We start from the raw sequence: 21,649 nt of genomic DNA, 5'->3' as shown, positions 1-21,649 counted from the left end.
GGTTCTGTAGCATGCCAAGTCTGTTGGATTGGATTGAATGGGTAGAAACTCTTGGAAAAAGATGGCCCCTCAGGTAACCTGATCCCAAGCTATGCGGGGCTTTAAAGGTGACAATCAGTACCTTGAATTGCACCCAGAAATACATTGGCAACCAGTGCTGCTCAGAGTAGAAGTGTTACATGTGCCTTATAGTTTTTATTACCCATCCAGCCACATTTTGCACCAGCTGAGGTTTCCAAATGGTCTTTAAGGACAGCCCCATGTAGAGCCCATTATAGTAATCCAAGGAGATTACAAGAAACAATATTTTGATTTTATTAATTATTATTTTCGTTTCCTGAACAAGCTAGTTTTCCTTCTGGGCTTTTCGTTTAAAAATCACAGAGGCACTGTTTATCAAGGTAAATTATTTCATTCACAGTTGAGCTATTGAAGCAATTACAATCAAACAGAACTTTGCTAAATTGTTGAAAAAATTAAATTAGAACTTTCATTTTGATCTAGCCTTCTCAATGAATAAAAAATTGGGCTATGAATTCTGCACGTCATTTGCAATGAAGTGGAAAGTGAAGAAAAACATATACTTATACTTGCAGTACTGGAATAACTGCAAAAATGTCCTGTATAAAGAAATACTATTGTATCTCCTTCCATCAACACAGAATGTACATCAGAAGGATTTTGACAGACTTGAATACTGAATCTTATCCAACAAAATGAAATTCAATAGTGAAAAAAGTGAACTTTTGCACTTAGGCAAGAAAAATCAAATGCATAGGTGCAGAATATGTGGTACGTGGCTCAACAAAGTAACCTGAGAGGGATCTTGCGGTCCTCTGAACAACCACTTAAATATGAACCAAGTGTGCTGCAAATGCCAAGAAAGCTAATGCAGGCCTAGGTTGTGTTAACAGAGATATAGTATCAGGATCACATGGTCGCGTTATAATGTCTTGGTAAGACCACACTTAGAATATTGCAGCCAATAACTTTGAGTATCAACAACATATGAAAAACATTAGAAAGTCTAAGAGCAAACTTAAGGAAGTCAAAATAAACTTAAATAAACTTAAAATTGATGTACACAGCATGAACACTGGTTTGAAAAGAAGAATCAAATTAAGAATCCATTCAACATGAAGAATAATTTAAAAATAAAATTATAAAATTATGCTTAATTTAATATGATTTCTAATAATAAGATATAGTTACCAGATAAAATACATGTAGCAGCAACAATCTACAATGAAAACATCTGTTTCTGCTTTGCTTTTCAAATTGTATTATTTAATTTATTAATTCCTTCCAATTGATAACATATTTACGAGCAATGTTCTTTTAAAAGTTTGCAATACATGCATCAGCCATAAATATTGTTTTTAAAAACCCATCCGACTGAGAATCCATTCTTTATTCATTAAAGAATAAAATCATTCACAAAGGCAGAATCATTATTAATGTTCCATTTGTTTAGTAAATGTATCATTGTCAAAAACAGTAAGTTGCAAAACATAATAAGTATTCAGAGTGACTTTTGATGGAGAGATGCCATATTAAGTAAAATAATGCTAATAAGCTTACTTATTTTTCTATTATAGAAACAACTTTGATAACTATTAAACAAACTACAAATTCAACATGTACTTCAGTTGCCACATATATTCCAAAATTTCTAAGAATTAATGACTTTTAAATCAACTGGAAGAGGTTCACTGCCAAGACTACCTTTTTAAATTTAACATTTCAATGAAACAATGTTTTGTATTGAGATGAATCCTAAATTAGAAGCACAGGTATTGAGTGTTGACTTAATGTCAAAGACTCCACAATGAGCACAACTCACCTCATTAGCTGAATCTGGGATCAATTCTGTCCCATTCCTAAGTTCCCCATTATTTGCAAAAACAGGAATGTTGGGACTGAAAATCATAAGGTCACTCTTGGCACCAGCCTCTGCACTCACACCTGCCAGAATGTGGCTGTGGCGATTGGAATAGGACCAGCTGCCCACTTCACTGGCACACACCAGGGTAGCCATGCCAGGACCATACACCATGGATTCCTTTGCCTTGCAGTGGCATCGCAGGGCCACGTAGATGAGAATAGCCAGCAGAAAGAGGCTGGAGACAGAGCAGATGGCAATGATCAGATATATGTTGACTGAGTCTACCAGGGGCATGAAGGTCTCCCCAGAACTGGGGAGGTGAATTTCTGTTAGGATGGCCTGGGCACTTTTCACCAGTGACACACTCAGTGTAGCTGTAGATGAGAGTTGAGGCTTTCCATGATCCTTCACCACAATCAACACATTCTGGATTTTGCTTTCTTCTGACTCATCCAGATAATATTTGGTACTCACCTCACCACTATACTGTCCCACAGACCAAGGGCCACTACTTTCTTCAACTAGTTCATATTTTAGCCATGCATTGTATCCAGAATCTGCATCCAAGGCATGGATCTTGCCTACAACGTGCCCAGGCATCACAGGGACCATGAGAATAATCAAGTTCTCTTCTGATGATCCTGACACAGCAGGTGCATTGTCATTCTCATCCATCACAAAGACTTGAACAGTTGCATTGCCACATAAGGATGGCATTCCAGCATCCTTGGCTCTCACTTGGAACTCCAGCAGTTTCAACTCCTCAAAGTCCAAGGACTGCAAAGCATAGAGTTTTCCACTCTCTGAATGTACAGAAATGTAGCTCGACAATGGCCAGAGCTTCTCATCTATCCAATAGGTGATCAGAGCATTCTCAGCAACATCGGGGTCCGAGGCAGATACTGTGAAGATGTGAGCGCCAGGGGGATTGTTCTCCTTCACAAAGACTGTGTAGGAGGGCTGTATGAAAGCCGGAGCATTATCATTTATGTCACTGATAGGCACTACAAGGGTGATACTAGAAGAAAGTGGTGGAATGCCTTCATCTTCCACTGTCACAACAAACTTGTATTCAGACACCTGCTCTCGATCTAAAGTTGCGCCAAGAATCAGGGAGTAGTAATTCTTGAATGTGAATTCGAGTTTGAAGGGTACTCCAGTGGGCCATAAAAAACATCTTACCTGTCCATTGGTGCCAGAATCCTTGTCTAAAGCACTGATGATGGCTACCACAGTCCCTGGTGTGGAATCTTCTGGTAATGGCATAGATACAGAATTGACAGATACTTCAGGAATATTGTCATTTATGTCCAGTATGTCAATCAGAACTTTACATTGTTTGGACAATGGAGGACTGCCTTTATCTTCTGCAACAATATGAAGTTCATAGAAATTTGTGTCTTCATAATCCAATTTTCCAATCACCTTGATTTCCCCAGTATCAGAATTAATACCAAATGTGTTTTTAAAATGTAGAGGTACTTTATTACTAAAAAAATAAGAGATTTCCCTATTAATTCCCTCATCTAAGTCTGTAGCATTCAGAGCAATAACTAATGACCAATTAGGTGTATTTTCTAGCAACTTTACCCTATAAACAGATTGATTAAACACAGGAGGGTTGTCATTGACATCCAGCACATTGATGACTAGCTGAGCAGTTCCTGTGAGTTCACTACCATCAGTGGCTGTCAGTACTAAATGATGCACAGGGCTCTCCTCTCTGTCAAGTGGAACCTTCAATAGAAGTACTACAGATTTACTCTCATCTTCATCATTTCCTGAATCAAGAATAAAATGGTTGTTTGGGCTGAGCTTGTAAGTTAACAGAGCATTAGTACCAATATCTGCATCAGAGGCTCCTTCTAATAGGAACTGGGTGCCAGACGTTATGAATTCTGCTATGCTCAGGATCTGTTCTCTGGCTGAGAAGATGGGAGCGTTGTCATTCATGTCTTTGATTTCAACCTCCACATGGAAGAACCTCAGAGGTTTCTCCACAATCACCTCCACATGAAGGACACAGTCTGCATTCTTGGCACACAGCTCCTCCCTGTCTATCCGGGAATTTACAAACAAGATCCCATTCTGCAGGTTTACCTCAAAATAGTCCTTCTCTCCTTTGGACAGCATCCGGAACATCCGAGGCACCAGCTCACTCACCTCCAACCCCAGATCCTGGGCAATGCGGCCCACAAAGGTGCCGTGCTGGGATTCCTCCAGCACAGAATAATGGAGCTGGCCGCTCCCCATTTTCCAGGCAGTGTAGAGCAGAAGCAGCTGCAGCAGCCCCTTCGGCCAGGTAACCATTGCAGACACTGGCACAACACCAGCAAGCTCTTCTCCTTTTCTCTAAATATCTTGCCTTAAAGGTGTCAAGAACAGAGCCCCTCTACCCCAGCCATACTGGCAATGCGTTCAAAGGTTGAATCTTGGCTTATTGAGCTTTCTCTGTTGTTTGATATTCCCACTGTGGATCCTGCTGGAAGAAACCTCAGTCCCTTTAAGGACAGAGCTCTGCATTTTTAGTTTCACTTGAAGATTTCCTTAGGAAACAGCGACCTCTTGTGATTATAATTATAAATGTTTCCATTGTGAAAAAAGATTTCTTTTTTGTACACCTACATGTTATATTAATTTGTTTCCTTTTATATATAGATACTTTTATTTCTATTCCTTGCAGAGAGGTGTGTGATTGTTTGCACAAGGGGCCTCGGTATCAGGATTAAATAAACTAATAAATTCCATTTCAAAGATTGTTGCGAAGTGCCCATCGTTCACTCATATAAAGTATGTATATTATTGTACATTTGTACCTCTACACATTTTATTTTCTTTTTGCTTTTCTTTTGTTTTTTCATTCCACAATATTTCAGTTTTTATGGTTGCAAGTTTTTCTGACATTTATTTTATTAAACAAAAGCAAAGCATTTCTCATTTTTTAAAAGTTTTATACATCACTTTCTCTTTTTTCCACATATATCGCCTGTTTTGCATCAGATGCAGCTATATGAAGACAATATTTTGAATAGTTAATACTGAATATTCTTCATTAATATTCCTCATCTACTTATTTCTTACTTATTCATTTTTGATTGCCACTCATTTACCACGCAAGCTGGGATGGCTAACATCCATTTAAAAGTAACAAAAAATTAAAACAAATTAAAAGTACATGCTGTTTTAAATTTATGTCCTGTGCTCATGCTGACTTGATTTTAAGCTGATTTTTAAAAATCTATTTGGATTGATAAACCTAGTGACAAGTTTGTAAGGTATTCAATCCTTCCACTGGACAATTCTGCCTTTCTGTTCCCCCAAAAACCCCTTCCTCTATATAGAAATGTTATATATGTGTACAAATATTTATACATACAAACATATTTTTACAAAATTAAGTTTCTATATACACAAATCAATATTAACATACATGTGTGCACAAGCTTCATATTTATTAACAAAACTCTTTTTACTTGTCCCAAAGGTGCTTTTTCAAATGGCAACATCTTCAAGGAAAAGCAAAGATATTCCAAATGACTTTTGAAAAGCTCCTTTGGAACAACCATGATCTGGATGACTGAGAATCTCTATAGACATACTGCCATTCTTCTAGACTTATTCTTTTTTTTTCTGCTGTAATAGCACAATAATTATAACTTTTGGCTTGCAAATAGAAGGTTTCTGGTTTGAAATTTGGCAGAAAGTTCTTTAATTACTTTTTTCTTTCTTTCCTTCCATCCTTCCTTCCTTCCTTCCTTCCTTTCTTCTATTTATATATCTACTCATCACACAAACATGACTGGCATACAATAAAAAACAAGATACAGAATGAACAACATTAAAAACATTCTACAATCAACAAAGCAACATTACTGATGATGTTACAGCGATGATAATGATGATGATAATGATGATGTCACATTGATGATGTTACAGTACTGATATGTTACCTAATTTGGGTAATGAAACTTCTGCAAGAAAACAGCTAAACTCAAAGAGCACCAAGGACCCCTCAAACAACATGAAAAGATTAAAGGTAAAGGTTCCCCTCGCACATACTTGCTAGTCATTGCCGACTCTAGGGGGTGGCGCTCATCTCCGTTTCAAAGCCGAAGAGCCAGCGCTATCCGAAGATATCTCCGTGGTCATGTGGCCGGCATGACTCAACACCAAAGGCGCACGGGACGCTTTTACCTTCCCACCAAAGATGGTCCCTATTTTTTTTTACTTGCATTTTTACGTGCTTTCGAAACTGCTAGGTTGGCAGAAGCTGGGACAAGTAACGGGAACTCACCCCATTACACGGCAGCACTAGCGATTCGAACCACTGAGCTGCCGACCTTTCGATTGACAAGCTCAGCGTCTTAGCCCCTGAGCCACCACGTCTCTTATTAAAAGATTAAGAGAGTGCAATTTCAATGTTATAGGCAATATATAGCCTATATTCACAATTTTCTTAAGATTGCCAAGTTTGTTGATACTACCATGTTTAAAAGAACTTCCAAAAAGATACCAAGGATGGGACAAGTTTCATCTTGGTGAGGAATGATGTTCCATGAGGCAGATGCCATAGCATCAAAGGACCATCTCCTGGGTCCTGCCAGATGTAACTCCTTGACAGGACCCACAACATACCTCTTCTGCCAGATCTAATGGAACGGGAAGATGAAACTGGGAAGAGGCAGTCTTTAAATAACCCTACTCTGTGGCATGATAGACTCTAAGGATCAAAAGCAGCACCTTGAACTGGATCCATAAGCAAAGTAGTACCCAATGCAATTCATGTAGTAGAAATGCAGCATATGCTGTTCTAGAGGCACACGTAACTGCCCATGGCACTGCATTTTGCATCTGCTGAAACTTCCAGATATTTTCAAGGGCAATCCCATAATTCGAATTTGAATAAATATAGTGCATCACAGCACTCCAGCCAGGTTGTAACTAAGGCATGAATGATGATGAGCTCCTCCTGATCTAGGAACAGATGCAGCTGGTTGACAACATGAAACTGTGCCAAGCCTTTATATTTCCTTACTTTTAGATTCATGAGTCAAATGTTTCAATATTTTTCCATTCATCCATTGTAGAAGAGTTTTACCACCAGCTTTTAAATAGTCCATAATTTATTTGGCTGAAAGAAAATCAAAATGCAAGAGTATTTCTACACTGCTTTCTGTAAAGGGGTTCTTAAATCAGAGAAGTTGCTGTTTGTTAGAAAGCAGGTTGGTTGTTTCTAAGTGGGGGGTAATGGATTGGTTTATGATTGATTCCATGACTTTGCAGGTGGCACAACATAATGAGATTGTTCTATAATTTTCAACTAGGCTGGGGTCTCCCTTTTTAAAAATAAGTATGACCGTGGCTAATGACCATAAGTCGGGCAAGGAGCTGGTCCTGAAAGATACCTCATAGATTGTGCTTAGAGGTCCAGCTAAGGCACTGGCAAGCTTTTTCAAGAAGTAGGCATATAATCCACCAGGGCCAAGAGATGGCTTTAGGTTGCATAGTGCTGTTTCAGTGTTAACTGCTGTAAAGTCAGTATGTAGAAGTCGTTACAATTTGTTATGGTGTGACTGAGAAATGGGTGGCAGTAGCCGTTGCTGTTGACAAAGACTGAACTGAAGAACATACAGTCTTCCCCGTTAGGCCCTTTTAGGGGTAGGATAGATTTTGAGTCTTTGAGTTTGGCATTGACAAAATTGTAGAAGGCTGGGGGGGGAGTTGGAGTTTAACAGCTCCTCCTCCTGTCTGCAATGGTGATTGATACATTTGGCCTTTATATGGTGGCATAAGGTTTTATAGCAGTTTTTAAAGCTGGCTACATAGCTAGTTTTATTTTTACACCAAAGATATTTTTTATTGCAGCTTTCCTCTTGTTATGGGTAATTTGTTTTTATTTTTGATTTTAGGGGTTATTTTTGGTACATATAGATTAATGACTCTATTAACTTCGAGCAAGAAAGTGTTATAATGGTCTTCTGCAGTAATACAAACTGTGAACAGGAGGTGCCAATCAAGAGATGAGAGGTCGGCTGCTATGAGATCATAGTTGGCTTTTTTATAGTTATAAAAATTTGGAGTCCGACTTCCGGTGGTTTCGTTTTCCCCGGGAGGACGCCTGGAATGGCGTCCCGAACTGAGATTCTGTAAAAGCTGGTGAAACAGCGGGAGAACGGCTGTTAGCCAGCTTCAAAGCTTTTCTCTGGGTGAAAGAGATTAGCAAGAGCGGCTGGATAGCAGAAGATTGCCCCAGGGGCTCTGCTTTCTTATGCAGAGTCTCGGAGGGCTGCCTGCATAACGCAGTCCCACTCCAGACTCGGCTCGATCCTGTTAATTAAGCAGGACAAGAGGAAAACGCCCACCTCTGCTCAATTGATTCCGTTTTGAATAACTTAAAGCAGACGGGACAAATACAAGTGATCGATTACTGGAGAAGCAAGAAGAGAGCTGACTTCTACTCCTTTTTAAAAGGGGAAAACTTTTTCTCACTTGAACTTAGTGAAGGAAGAAATGGCGTCTGAGAGGAAGTGGATTGGAGGCTGCTTGTGAGAGAAAGTGAAATTCGTCTTTGTGGATTTTAGCTGAATAGAAGCTTTCCAGAGGAGGCAAGGTGAAAGTTTTTATTTTACAACTTTAATTGGAGACTTTTTGAGACTTTGAGATTTTATAATTCTAATTAGAGACTTTACTTAAATTAAAATGGCTTCTAAGCCACCAAAAGTTCCCATGACGAGAAGGGGGTCTGAAACTAATTTAGAAGATATATTAAAGGAACAGAATAGAGTTTCTGAAGAGCGATTTAAAGAAATTATGAATAATATTCATGGTGTGAAGGATCAACTTAGGGAAGAAATTAAAGAGACTAATAAAAAAATTAGAGAAGATTTATTGATGGTTTTTCAAGGTTTGGCAAAAAATTTGGAAGTAATGGAGGATAAAGTGGAAGTAATTAGTCAAGCAAATCAGTATTTGGATAATAAAGTTGGAGAGCTTCAAAATAAAGTGGATAAAAATGAGGATCATGTGGTGGTATTGCAATATAGAGCGTTGGAGAAGGCTTTGAGAATTAGGGGAAGAAGATCTTTAAAAAGTTATATCAGAAGCCTTAGCTGAAATGTTAGGCATGGACCCTCGAGAAGTTGATTTTCAAATTGATAAGGCATATAGGGTTAATTCTTGGGTAGCGAGGCAGAAAAAGCTCCCAAGAGATATTGTAATTTATTTTTTAACTTCTACAATAAGAAATCAGATTTTGCAAGCTACATACCAAAAGAAATTGCAAATAGCAGAACAGGAGGTGTTGGTTTTGAAAGAGATCCCTGCTAAAATGTTAAAGGATAGAAGGGATTTTAGGTTTTTTACACAAGAGCTTAAGAAGCATCAGATTCAATATAGATGGGAGGTTCCAATTGGTTTAACAGTATTTTTTCAAGGCAGGAGATATCGAATTGATACTGAATTGAAAGCAAAAGATTTTCTTTTTAATGTATTGAAAGTGGATGTAGAAACAGTGGATAAAAGTCTTCAAGAGAAACAGAGTGGGGAAGCTGAAACTGCACCTGTGATATCAGTACCTCAAGAACAATCTCAAGAACAAAGAGTGACAAGGGGAGCTATTAGGCGAAGGAGATGGAGGAACGACTTCAAAGACAGGAACGGATTCTACTACTGAAGCTGTGGGAGGAGCCAAGTCAAGAGCGAGGGTCTTCAGCTAATTGCTCAGAAGCTTCAAGAGGCCAGAGATGGCAAATAAATTTTTGACATGGAATGTTAATGGTTTAAATTCAGCACAGAAAAGAAGAAAAATATTCCATTATTTGAAACAATTTAAAAATGATGTGATATGTTTGCAAGAGACACATATAAAATTATCAGATCAGAAATATTTGATTAATTCGAAATTAGGTAAACATTTTGTTTCTTCTGCTCCGAATAAGAAAAATGGTATAGTTATATATTTGAAGAAAAATATATCAAGTAAATTAATTGAAACGGACATTCAAGGAAGATATATTGCTATTGAATTGATTTTAGAAGGAAAAGACACTTGTGATTGGCATATATGCACCTAATCAACAACAAGAAAAATTTTATAAACTGTTACATGAAAAATTGACTTTTTGGGACTATAAAACATTTATTATATTAGGGGATTGGAATGGTGTAATGGACATTAGAAGAGATAAAAGAACTCTTTCTAAGAAAATTCCTATGCATGCAAAATTGCCTAAATCTTTTTGATTTGATGGAAGATTTTGAGTTGAAAGATATATGGAGAAGGCAGAATTTTGATGATAGAGATTATACTTATTTTTCGGATAGGCATCAATCTTTTTCACGTATTGATTTTATATTAATTACCAATGACTTGCTTTCTAGGGTTAGGAAAACAAAGATATTTCCAAGGTGTTTAACTGATCATAGTCCGGTATGGATGGAGTTGCAATATGAAGGTGGAAGAAGATCATGGAGAATAAATGAAAATTTGTTTAGATATGAGGATAATGTAAATCAATGTAAAAACAAATGAAAGAATTTTGATTATAATTTGGGAAAGGGAACTTGATAGAAATGGTGTGGGACGCGAGCAAGGCCTTTATGAGAGGAAATTTGATATATATTAATAGTAGACAGAGGAGAAAACTACAAAACAGCGAGGGATTTAGAAGAGGAAATTCAGAGGAAACAACAATTATTGGTATATAATCCACATGATTTAAAAACTACTGAGCGATAAAGATATTACAGAGTCAATTTAATATGTTAATGGCAGATCAGGTGGCAACCAATATACAATATGCTAAACATAATACTTTTTGTAATGCCAATAAATCAGGGAGGTGGTTGGCTTATATGTTAAGGAAAAGACAGAAAGCACGTACTATTGAAGGAATTGAATACAAGGGTAAAGTGCGATTTCAACAGGATAAAATTAAAAAAGCTTTCTTGGAATATTATACAAATTTATATGCCAGAGATACAATATTGAATATGGATATTGATAAATATTTGAAAGAATATAAGGTTAAAGGTTTAACTAATGAACAAAGGGAAGAGTTGAATCGGCCTATAACTTCTGAGGAAATTATTTTGGTAATAAAGCAATTAAAAATAGGAAATCCCCAGGCACAGATGGACTTACAGCAATATATTATAAAAAGTTACAGGATGAGATAGTTGGTCCACTTATGGAGTTATTTAATCAGATATTGATGGGAGGAGGAGTACCACCATCATGGAGGACTACTTTTATTTCATTGATACCAAAAGAGGATCAGGATTGTACTAAGCCTGGGAATTATAGACCGATTTCACTCTTGAATAATGATTATAAGATTTTGCAAAAATAATGGCAAATAGGTTAATGGAAATTGTACAACAAAGGATTCACACTGACCAGTCTGGTTTTATAAAAGGGAGACAAATGAGGAATAACGTTAGGCAGATAGTGAATTTATTGGAATATTTGGAAAAGAAAATCAGATTCCGCAGCGTTTATATTCTTGGATGCAGAGAAAGCTTTTGATCGTTTGCATTGGGAATTTTATTTAAATTAACAGACAAAATGCAATTTGGAAATGGTTTTACACGAATACTTAGGGCAATTTATGGAGAGCAAACAGCTCAGATAATAATTAATGGTAGTTTGACAGATAGTTTTAAAATTGCGAAAGGAACAAGGCAGGGTGTCCTTTATCACCTTTATTGTTTATTTTATCTTTGGAACCTTTATTGGATAAGATAAGAGAGTTAAGGGAGATAGAGGGTATTAGAATTAGAAGATATGAATATAAAGTTAGAGCATTTGCAGATGATTTGGTTGTTATGTTGACTCAGCCTATAAATTGAGTGTATATTTGTTGGAAGTAATTAATCAATATGGAAGGGTCTCAGGGTTTAAAGTGAATCAAAATAAAACAAAAGTGTTAACCAAAAATATGATTAAGAACCAGAAAGAAAAACTAGAGGAAATAACAGGATTTGAAATTGTAAAAAAGGTTAAATATTTAGGAGTCTTTCTTACTTCAACAAATGGAAAATTGTATAAGAATAATTATGATGTGTTATGGAAAAAAATTCAGAAGGAAATGAATACTTGGAAAAATTACAATTATCTTTGTTAGGAGAATAGCAGCTATAAAATGAATGTTTTGCCTAAATTCTTGTTCTTGTTTCAGATGATACCAATAATTAAGAAAGATAAAAATTTGGATGAATGGCAGATTGGAATTAATAAATTTATATGGGAAGGAAAAAGCGAGAGTCAAAATGAAAATAATGCAAGATACACGGAAAGAGGAGGATTAAAATGCCTAATTTAAAACTGTATTATGAAGCAGTTGTTCTTTCGGTAATAAGTGATTGGTTTAATTTGACGGAGGAAAGGATTTTGAATATAGAACGTTATGATTTATTATATGGTTGGCATGCATATTTATTGTATGATAAGAAAGTAGATAAAGCTTTTAAGAATCATGTGTTGAGAATTTCTCTTCATGCGTGTCTGGAAAAATATTATTATAAGTTAAATTACAAAATTCCTATATGGGTATGTCCTCGCACGCAGTAGAGAATATAAATATAGAACAGGAACAAGAAATGATTACTTATAAAGATCTTTTATACAATGAGAGGGAAATTTACAACTAAAATCTTTGGATACATTAAAAGAAGAAGGAGGAATTATACTTGGTTTCAATATGGACAGTTAAAGGCTAGATGGAAAGAAGATCAGAAAATTGGTATCATTCAAAATGAAGAAAATCTGGTTAAACAAATTAGAAATCAAACTCAGGGGCATATAAAGAGATTGTATACTGTGTTGATAGAAATAGATTCTGAAAGAGATTTAATAAAGGATTGTATGATAAAATGGGCACAGAATATTCAAGAACCAATAATCTTGGAAACATGGGAAAAAATTTGGGTTAGAAATGTTAAATTTACGCAAGCGCAGAATTTAAGGAAAATTTTTATAAGATGTTTTATAGATGGCATTTAGATCCTAAGAAATTATCATGTATGTATCCAGATATGCAAGCGAAATGTTGGAGATGTAATTGTGATGATGCTACATATTTTCATGTATGGTGGACTTGTAAGAAAATTAAGTCTTTCTGGATAAGAATCTGGTGGATTATGCAGAATGTTCTGAAGAAGAAGATAAAGTTCCTACCGCAATTTTTCCTTTTGGGAATAACAACGGACTGTACAGTGATTGAGACTAAGTTGATTTTGAACTTAATAACAGCAGCACGACTGTTGATTGGACAATATTGGAAGAAAAAAGAATTACCCACAATAGAAGAATGGATATTGAAAGTTTCCAATTTGGCTGAGATGGCTAAAATCTCAGCCTTCTTGAAAGACAGTACTCAAGAAAATATTTAAATGAATGGAAGAACTGGATTGATTATATTCAAAATAGATATCAGATTAAGAAATTTCGGATTGCTTTTGAATGAAGGATGTTATTTTTGATTTTAATGGAAGAAGTCAGGTTATGTGAGAGAGAAAGATTATAATTGTGTTAGATTTTAAAAATTTAATGTATGACTGTTTTGTTTAAGGAACTATACCTTGTGTTTGCTCCGGGAAGTCCGGGGGGGGGAGGGGGGTTTAGGAGGGAGGGGGGGAGGGGGAAAAATTTAATTGTTGTAAAACTTTTTTAATAAAAAAAAAAAAAATTTGGAGTCCCATCATTATGACCCTCTTTGCAGGGACACAAGTTGAGACAAAAATCAATAATGCTGTAATCACTGTTGGAAAAAGGTTCTTTAACATGTAGGCCATAAATCGAGTTTAAGCTATTGCAGAAGATGAGATCTAAGCAATTGTTGAGCCTAGTGTTGTTCGTTACCAACTTCTCCAGCCCCAGAGTTGTAACAGCATTATACAGGGTTGCATGTACCGGTTCAGTTGAACATTCATTTAGAGTCCAATTAATAAGAGGCAGATTAAGGTCACCAAGAAAGATAAGGGGATACGGGCAGGAAGCTGCCCATGTTAGTAGTGCAGTTAGCTTGTTCATATGACCAAGGTCATAATCAGAGGCTCTATAACATAGCAAGAAACGAAGTGGGGTATTTAAAGACAGTTCGCAGACAATAGTCTGAGATGGAGCAAGCTCTTGAGTTACATTAATCTTATTCAGACCTAGGGACTTTTTATAGAAGATAGCAACACCACCTCCTCTATGATTGTCGCGGTTAGAACGGAAAATGTGATAGTCACTTACTGTAATAATGGAATCTGGAAAGGATACATTCAACCACGTCTCGTAGACAAAAATAAGGTCGAATAGAGCCGCATTTAGGAGTAGGAGGAATTTGGGCATTTTGTTTGCGAGGCTTCTTGCATTAAGTAGCTTGCATTTAAGGCCTGTAGTGGAGGACCTGGAGGAAGTTGGCAGCATGCATGCCTCGTTTTGGTTGTTGGGGAGGCAGTTGTTGAGAAGCGGGCCATTGGTCATGTGTTTGATATAGTCAGCACGGTAGTCTATGTACAGGTCGGTCTCTCCTTGGTCTTGACGTCATTTGAGTGCCGAGCGGAGTTTGTGAGCACAGACGCTTTGCAGTATGGACAGCTCGGGCTGGGAGTAAAGTTTCCTGTGGTTAGCACAGCTTCTGGCAAGTGTATTTATTCTGGTAATAAATTTGCATTTGCTGCTTTCACTCTTGCAAACGGCTCTGCAGAAATGTGGGGCCAGTGAACCATTGCTGTTGTTGAACTCAGGGCCATTGCAGGAAACATTGATGATTTCATTCGAAGAGATGGTTGATGCCTGGAAGTTGTTGATAATGTCACACACCTTTGCCATGTCATTTGATTTCTTGGTGTCCTCAAGTCCAAATAAGATAGCATTGGGATGCTTCTACTCATGTTCAATCGCATCTTTAACAAGGATGGAAATGTTATTCGCACAGTTAGTGGATTCTTGAGGCTGGGGTAGTTGGGTTGGGATAGGATTTTGGGATGTTAGAGCTTCGCTTTTCTGAGTTCTTTCTTTTCTTTTGAGGGATGATAGTTGCGCTTCTATGGTGTCAACCCATTCGAGTAGAACAATAAATTTGTCCAGTCTGGGCTTGCATCATGGGCAGAGTAATGAAAAGGCAAACTGGGAAGCTTTCACTGAAGCTGCTTGAAGGAACTGGGAACTTTGGTTACCCCCAAGCATTTGTGGTGAGCATACATGTCACATACAGAGCACTTCACGGTACTCTCATCCCCCTCGATGCTTCTGTGCAAAGAAAGCACATGCAGGGATCGTGTGGATCATCAGTAGCGAACTCCTTCTTTTTGGGTGGGGTTTTGGCAGTAGTGTGTTTGCCTGGCATGGTAGGATTGCTATGGGAGTTTCTTGCAGGTTAACTTTTTTATTTTTTTTAATTTTATATTTCTATTATTTATATACATATACATATACATATACGTGTGTGTGTGTGTGTGTGTGTGTGTGTGTGTGTGTGTGTGTGTGTGTGTGTGTGTGTTGTTTAGGGGGCTCCCCAGCTTACCCTGGCTTTCCTTATTGAGTGCTTCCAGTGGGGAATTTGTAATCCATCTATTAGCTTCACTAACAGACCTTCCGGATCAACTCTCCCAAGCTGGCTCCAGCTTTCCTATGTATTTGCTGGCCAGCTAATACCCGTGCCATTTGCCTGGGTTTGGAGGACCTCCCCGGATCAAGTTACTCCCCGCTAGTACTGGCCTATCTGGGTACTTGCCTCCAGTAGATTATGCCTTAGGTAAACGTGCCTCTGGTAAATTAAACCTCTAGTAGTGTTTCATTCAGGGGGCTGTTTGGAATCTGGTGGGGGCTGCTGGTCGGCTATCTCTCATGTCATTTACTTGGGTTTGGAAGACCTCTCCAGATCAGGTCTCTCCAGCTATTCTTGGCTTACCTAGGCACTTGCCTCAGTAAATTGTGCCTCCAGTAGTGAGTTGTTCAAGTTGATCAAGGGGTTGCATGGGATTGCCAGATTTTTTTCCAGTCGTTGGACTTCGGATCTCCGGGTCCACATGGGCAGTCTGAGACTTCTTGGATGGGATGTTTTTTTCTTTTTTCTCAGGCTTCGCTGGTCCCAGACTTTTGGTTGTTATTATATGAATTTTTAGGACCTGATCTATGTCTATTTTCTTTGTTTTGCTGCTTCTATTTCTATTACTATTTTAGATTTTAAGTCTTTCCCCTACCCTAGCAATGTGGCTAAGTGTCTGCCTTGGCCGCCATCTTACCAGATGTAAGTTCTTTTATTATTCTTTTATATTTCTTTTATTGTTTTTTGCCTACAAACAGAAACTTGCCAGACTGAAGTAATGATCTGCAATAACTATAGATAACAATAGTAATAGCAGACTTATATACCACTTCACAGTGCTTTACAGCCCTCTCTAAGCAGTTTACAGAGTTAGCATATTGCCCCCAACAATGTGGGTCCTTATTTTACCAACCTCGGAAGGATGGAAGGCTGAGTCAACCTTCAGCCAGTGAGAATCGAACTGCTGGCAGTTGGCAGAATAGATATAGCCTGTGAATTGCTAGGAAAGGTTTGACCTTGCTTTCTTCCTGCCTACCAGACATTCCAAGTTTTTCAATCTCTTTGCCCTTTGAGAAAGAGCCCTTCCCTTCTGCAAATCCTAACTACATTTTATTATAATGTAGATCTCTAGCTACTGATGATCCACACGATCCCTGCATGTGCTTTCTTTGCACAGAAGTGCTAGTTGGAACCATTTCATCCAGATGAGGAAAATATTTGTTTATGGCAAATGGTTAGACATAAGTCTTTCAAATCCATGTATTAAGCAACCATTCTGAGATTAAAAGCAAGGTTAGCATATGACTGCCTGCATGTATCAGGACAAACCGATAGTTATCATGAAGGATATGAACTGCTGAGCTTTCCCAAACATGGACCATGGAGATTGAACTCACCCAAAGGCAAAAGGTATGGGGACTCTAATACTTGTTTCAAGACAAGATTCAGGAGCTCAGGAAGAAGGATGACCCTACTCCGATGGCTGAAAATGCAATTGACCTGGAAGCTTATTAAGTCAAGGAACACAGTGAAAAACATGTGGTTAAGATTAAATATGAAAAGGACCAAACTAACGACAAGTACAGCAACTAGCATTATAATTGACAGTTAGGATACCGAATTGATAGATAGGTTCTGCCTTTAAGGATCAAATAAAGGAATCCACAGGCAAGAAATATGCTACAGACCACCCCTTGATAGGGAAGCAATGAAGTTCTTGGAAAAGATGCTCCAATGTTTGATATGTCCATGATCTTCCCTGAAGAATTATATGGAAGCAAAAGTTGGACTTTAAAGAGGAAAGAGTATTGGCATTTTTGACCACTGGTATTGAAGAAGGCTCTTGAAGATACCTCAGATAGCCAAGAAAACAAGCAAAGCCAAGGCTGCCAAGAAAACAGAAATTCAAAGCAATTTCTAGTGTTTTCATTAAAAATGGTGGGTATAAATTCAAGATCATATAATGGAAATTTGTGGGCTTTCTTCTTTCACTTTAGTTTGATTTGGAACTTACACATGAGGACTTCATGATAAATAATAATGATAATATTGGTTATTTTGAATTCTTTGCCTCCTTGTACCAATAATATCAATTTGATATTTATGTACTCCATTTTGTGATGACTGTATATAGACATTGTTTTAACTGCTGAAAGTATTAGCAAATGAAGAATTGGCAGACAATTATAAGTTATTCTTCTGCTTGATTTCTATTTATTAGGCCATTGAGTCCAGCTATGTTCTCTTTCTTACAATTTCTGACTGTGGAGTTCCAGTCTCCAAGCTCAGGCACCATACTTTGCTTGCATGTTTTATTGTTTTCAGATTGAACATGACCATAAAACTCAGCAAACTTGTTTTCTTCTGAATCGATTGGAGCATAAACTTGGATAAGCATCATATTAACTTGTAACCCCTGATGGGATATCCAATACATTCATTGTGATTTTATTATGTATATTTTAGATAATTTTAAACTGTTCCAAGACAAATGTTCTGGTGTTATATACTTTACTTTTCTAAGAAAATCATAGTGCCAATCCAGAACTATCATATGTGAGTCGGCACATATAATCTTGGGCTGATAGACTACTTATGAAGTTGTCTTTTATTGATATAATAGAAAGGTTGGTTGATCAATATTATTTTACATAGTCTAGCATTAGTGTTTTGTTTAAAGCATGCCTTGTGTGTATGTGTTTTGAATGATTTTCCTTTTTTTCTTTTTCTTTTCTGTGCTTCTTTTTCTCTTTATTTCTGAATCCTAAAGCAATTTTTAAAGGAAATATTTTCAGCTATGTAAAGCCTAGAATCCTTACTATCTACTTCCATATATTGGTCAGTAAAGCAGGCTTGGATCAGGTGAGTACTTGGATGGAAACCACCAGGAGGCCATCTCAGTGTTGGAGGCTTAATAGGAATATTGAAAAATGATATCAGAAGAAAGCAGTGGCAAAACACTTCTGCAATGCTTCTAAAAAAACTTCATTGACATATCCATGTACTCACCTCTATTTGAGAGAATCTAACTATTCCTACTAATCTACTGAAGAAATAATCTGATTAAAAATTTAGTTTCTTCTTGAAAGGTCCGTGCTTATTTTAATACATTGATTGGTTGATTATGAGCTATTCAAGTATAGCATTTTTTTAACCTCAGAAAATTCCAGGTATATGGACTTCAGCACCCAGACCTCCCTTGCCAGCATGCTCATTGCTGAGAATTCCTCACATCTGTAAACTGAAAAGATGGGAAAATTTGCTAAAATCTTCATGCTATTGGTTACTCAAATCCTAATGTTTTGAACATTGCTATATTTTTCCTTCTTCAGTACCCTCATACTTCATACCATCATACCTGGATAACTGGATTTGAGCTACATATTATAAACATTGGGGGTTTTTTGTAGCAGAATAAGGCCATATTACACTGAAAACATGCTCTTGTATGAATAGAAAAAAATATAACAGGAGGGGTCTTGCCAAAGAAACATCTACTGATTTCTTCAACACATCAAAAAAACCGTGGAATTTCAGATGTGGCAACAGCATTATGATTTAACAATCAACACCATGTATGTGCAATATTTAAAAAGCCGTTTAAGATAGTAAATTGGGCATTTTTCACCAGTGACACTCAGAGTGGCTGAGAGTTCAGGCTTCCTATGATTCTTCACCAGAAACAGCACATTCTGGATTTTGCTTCCTTCTGATTCATCCAGAGAATGTTTGGTACTCACTTCATCACTATACTGCCCCACAGACCATGGACCATTGCTTTCTTCAAACAGTTCGTATCTTAGCCACACATTGTATCCAGAATCTGCATCCAAGGCACGGATCTTGCCAGGGCATCACAGGGACCACTAGAAGAATCAGGTTCTCTTCTGATGATCCTGACACAGCAGGTGCATTGTCACTCTCATCCATCACAAAGACTTGAACAGTTGCATTGTCACATGAGGGAAGTCCAGCATCCTTGGCTCTCACCTTGAACTCCAGCAGTTTTAATTCCTCATAGTCCAAGGACTGCAAAGCATAAAGTTTTCCACTTTCCAAATGTACAGAGATGTAGCTTGACAATGGCAAAGCTTCTTATCTATCCAATAGGTGATTAGGGCATTCTTAGCTACATCTGGGTCCAAGGCAAATACTGTGAAGATGTGAGCACCAGGGGGATTGTTCTCCTTCACTAAGACTGTGTAGGAGGGCTGTGTGAAAGCCGGAGCATTGTCATTATCACTAATAGGCACTAAGGCAGTGATACTAGAAGAGAGAGGTGGAATGCCTTGATCTTCCACTGTCACAATAATCTTGTATTCAGCTACTTGCTCCCGATTTAGAGATGCACTAACAATCAGGGAATAGTGGTTTTTGAATGTGGACTCTAATCTGAAAGATAGTCCAATGGGCAAAAGAAAGCAGCTTACTTGTCCGTTGATCTCAGAATCCTTGTCTGAAACACTGAATATAGCTATTACAGTCCCTGATGGTGAGTTTTCAAAAAGGGGTATTGAAAGGGAATTCACTGATACTTCAGGAATATTGTCATTTGTAACTAGTATTTCAAGAAGAACTATACAGTGCTCTAACAATGAAAAATTCCCTTTATATTCTGCAACAATTTGAAGGTCATAGAAATTAATGTCTTCATAATCCAATTTTCCAATTACTCTGATTTCCACAGTATCAGAATTTATATTAAATAGTTTTGTGACAATTACAGTTATGCTATGACTAAAACAATAAGAAATTTCTCTATTTATCCCTTCATCTAAGTTTGTAGCACTCAGATTAATAACTAATGACCCATTAGCTGAATTTTCTAGCACCTTTATCCTGTAAACAGATTGATTAAATACAGGAGGGTTGTCATTGACATCCAGCACATTGATGACTAGCCGAACAGTTCCTGTGAGTTTTGGTTCACCCCCATCAGTGGCTGTCAGTACTAAATGATGCACAGGGCTCTCCTCTCTGTCAAGTGGAACCTTCAGTACAAGAACTACAGATTTGCTTGTCATCTTCATCATTTCCTGAATCAAGAATAAAATGGTTGTTTCGGCTGAGCTTGTAAGTTAGGAGAGCATTAGTACCAATATCTGCACTCTCTAAGGCGAATCGTATGCTAGATGTTATGAATTCTGCTATGCTCAGGATCTGTTCCCTGGCTGAGAAGATGGGAGCGTTGTCATTCATGTCTTTGATTTCAGCCTCCACATGGAAGAACCTCAGAGGTTTCTCCACAATCACCTCCAGATGAAGGACACAGTCTGCATTCTTGGCACACAGCTCCTCCCTGTCTATCCGGGAATTTACAAACAAGATCCCATTCTGCAGGTTTACCTCAAAATAGTCCTTCTCTCCTTTGGACAGCATCCGGAACAGCCGAGGCACCAGCTCACTCACCTCCAACCCCAGATCCTGGGCAATGCGGCCCACAAAGGTGCCATGCTGGGATTCCTCCAGCACAGAATAATGGAGCTGGCCGCTCCCATTTTCCAGGCGGTGTGGAGCAGAAGCAGCTGCAGCAGCCCCTTCGGCCAGGTAAGCATTGCAGACCCAGACACAACACCAGCAAGCTCTTCTCTTTTTCTCTAAATATCTTGTCTCAAAGGTGTCATGAGCAAAGACCATCTACCCCAGTCATACTGGCAATGCTTTCATAAGTTGGATTTTGGCTTGTTGAGATTTCTCTATTTTTCGAGATTTCCCTTGTGGATCTGGCTGGCAGGAATGTCTGTCTCTTTAAGGGAGGGGCTCTGCATTTTCAGCTTCACTTAGAGAGTTTCCTTAGGAAACAGCGACCTCTTGTGACTGAATTTCAAACTGGAGAAGCAGACTTTCTGTATTCATGAAAAAATTCTAATAATCATTTAGTCTTCATGCTCACATTCTTTTTCTACATAGTTTTGACAGGTACACATCTCCTGTAGATACAAATAAAAATGCATATGAACTGAATTAAATATTGTGTACTTATTAAAAGAACTACTAGCTTATTTAATTCATTCATATATTATCAATTGGATTTTTTATTTGTATGGACAGGAAATATGTAACTAATGATTTCTAATGATTTCTTCTTATGTGGGATTTGAAGGCAACGAATCTAAAAGATATGAAAATAATTTTGTAGGAATGATAAGTTTTGCAATATTATTCATTACTGGGATGTTTATTATAATAAATAACTACTTTATAATACTGAATAACAATTCTGGAA

The 21,649-nt window shown here is 37.6% G+C and overlaps 1 pseudogene; it reads right to left on the bottom strand.

Annotated features, from left to right (window-relative positions):
- Nucleotides 1-1,349: 1,349 nt before the first annotated feature.
- LOC131194988 (protocadherin alpha-6-like) lies at nt 1,350-21,123 on the bottom strand (annotated as a pseudogene).
- Between the last annotated feature and the right edge of the window lie 526 nt (nt 21,124-21,649).

Source organism: Ahaetulla prasina, chromosome 3 (assembly GCF_028640845.1).
Source record: "Ahaetulla prasina isolate Xishuangbanna chromosome 3, ASM2864084v1, whole genome shotgun sequence".
Taxonomy (NCBI): domain Eukaryota; kingdom Metazoa; phylum Chordata; class Lepidosauria; order Squamata; family Colubridae; genus Ahaetulla; species Ahaetulla prasina.
The sequence above is the reverse complement of the archived record's forward strand: the minus strand, read 5'-3'. Positions and strand labels throughout refer to the sequence as shown.